Source organism: Macadamia integrifolia, unplaced genomic scaffold (assembly GCF_013358625.1).
Source record: "Macadamia integrifolia cultivar HAES 741 unplaced genomic scaffold, SCU_Mint_v3 scaffold1054, whole genome shotgun sequence".
In the NCBI taxonomy this organism is placed as follows: domain Eukaryota; kingdom Viridiplantae; phylum Streptophyta; class Magnoliopsida; order Proteales; family Proteaceae; genus Macadamia; species Macadamia integrifolia.
The window spans coordinates 1-2,164 of NW_024868068.1; the positions used below are offsets into that span (position 1 = coordinate 1).

Sequence of the window (2,164 nt, forward strand, 5' to 3'; positions counted from 1 at the left end):
CCCACCCCTTTCGTACGACGCTGATTCTTACCATTTTGATGCTTATTTCTTGGTACCCAGAAAGCAGCAATGAAGATCAAAGTAGCCTAGATCGTATTGGGCTGCTGATATCCGACCTTATTATGTGGAATGATGCTGCCAGATCAAGCCTCTGGTTCCGGTTTAAATCCCTCTGTTTCCTATCTTCTTGTTTTACAATAGTATTGAGCTTTAGAGGCAGGCAATTCCCTCTGTCTTCTCTGGACTTACGTTCTTTTAATTTGCTCTGATTTTGGAGATATGAGTAGGCTTCTCTTAATCTTTTGCAGATTTTATCCCTGGTTTCCCAACTTGGGCTTTATCATTTTCTGCAATTCATTATCCCAAAGCTATAGAGCCCACTTTCTCTAAATGTAGTCAATATTTCATCTCTTTTCCTGGGTTATAGAGGGGATATCAAGAATCCAAGATGCAGGACTTGAAACTGAAAAAAGCCTTGCTATTGCTAAGACTAGAGAACTCTTCTAAGCCGAACCATTGATGATTCTGAAAGTGGGAACATCATCAGTGATCCTTCTTCTTCCCGTCTTTATGATTGACAAATCAGATTCTCCAAAAAAAAATCCCATGTTTCCTTGTGCAGGTAGCATGCATACTCTTATACGGCCCTGAATATGGCCATTTCATTACCTTAAGGAAATTAATTGCAATTTGTAAGGAAAAAAACGTCTTAAACACACATCCCTGAATTTTATTTGCATCTTCTAGTGCTTTTACCTTTCTTATTTAGACAAATTCTGTAATAGATTCTATAAATCTCTGCAGGATTCTTTGAAGCTTCACTGCCCCCAAGTTCTATTCTTGTTACTCTGAGAAGATAAATAAACAAGGAAATGTGGAGTTGGAACTTGCCTCTGTTTCCTATCTTCTTGTTTTACAATAGTATTGAGCTTTAGAGGTAGGCAATTCCCTCTGTCTTCTTTGGACTTACGTCCTTTTAATTTGCTCTGATTTTGGAAATATGAGTAGGCTTTTCTTAATCTTTTGCAGATTTTATCCCTGGTTTCCCAACTTGGCTTTATCATTTTCTGCAATTCATTATCCCAAAGCTATAGACCCCACTTTCTCTAAATGTAGTCAATATTTCATGTCTTTTCCCGAGTTATAGAGGTGATATAAAGAATCCAAGATGCAGGACTTGAAACTGAAAAAAGCCTTGCTATTGCTAAGACCAGAGAACTCTTCTAAGCCGAGCCATTGATGACTCCGAAAGTGGGAACATCAGCTCAGTTATCCTTCTGCTTCCCGTGTTTATGATTGACAAAACAGATACTCCAAAAAAAAAATCTCATGTTTCCTTGTGCAGGTAGCACCCATACTCTTATACGGCCCTGGATATGGCCATTTCATTACCTTAAGGAAATTAATTGCAATTTGTAAGGAAAAAACGTCTTAAACACACATCCCTGAATTTTATTTGCATCTTCTAGTGCTTTTACCTTTCTTATTTAGACAAATTCTGTAATAGATTCTATAAATCTCTGCAGGATTCTTTGAAGCTTCACTGCCCCCAAGTTCTATTCTTGTTACTCCGAGAAGATAAATAAACAAGGTAATCTGGAGTTGGAACCATCGCACTCACAAGTATGCAAGCCCATTTGTTTTTCAGTCTCTGGCCGTCTTAATATAAAGAATGTCTACTTTGGTAAAGCAGTGAAACTTGAGATATTGTGTATGGGAAGCATGGGGAGCTTGCTCTCACAAGAAGATTGTGGCAGCATCACCAGCTATCGTATTTTGGAATCATTCTTCCGGAAAAAACCCGTGTTTTTGCAGGTACCACCATTGTCATATTTCATAGCACATTTTCTATTTCATCCATTGCATACAGTCGTACATATTCAGAGAATACATGGCTATTTGATTAACACAATCAGCACTCCAAGTCTCCAATAAATTAAAATTTTTTTTGTCAGTGCAGTCAAGACTGCTTTGCCTGGCTGGAATCCCTATGCCTTAATGAGTAACTCGGAGGGGGTTAAAACGTGAGATATTAAAAGTGTGTAAAATACAATGTCTGTAATGTAGTATTGATGCATTACATATTGAATTTCTATAAGTTATATTCAATAAAACAAGAATCTTTGAAAATAATTTTTGCTTTACATTCAAGATAAAAAATTAC

The 2,164-nt window shown here is 37.1% G+C and overlaps 1 long non-coding RNA gene across 2 annotated transcripts; it reads left to right on the forward strand.

The window, feature by feature from the left end:
* Positions 1 to 504: 504 nt before the first annotated feature.
* LOC122062500 lies at positions 505 to 1,911 on the forward strand. Of its 2 annotated transcripts, none has more exons than XR_006134992.1 (3): positions 505 to 692; positions 1,527 to 1,591; positions 1,694 to 1,911. It is a non-coding gene; the product is annotated as an uncharacterized LOC122062500 (long non-coding RNA). The 2 variants fall into 2 exon arrangements; XR_006134993.1 differs by lacking the exon at positions 505 to 692 and adding an exon at positions 1,356 to 1,415.
* Positions 1,912 to 2,164: the final 253 nt, after the last annotated feature.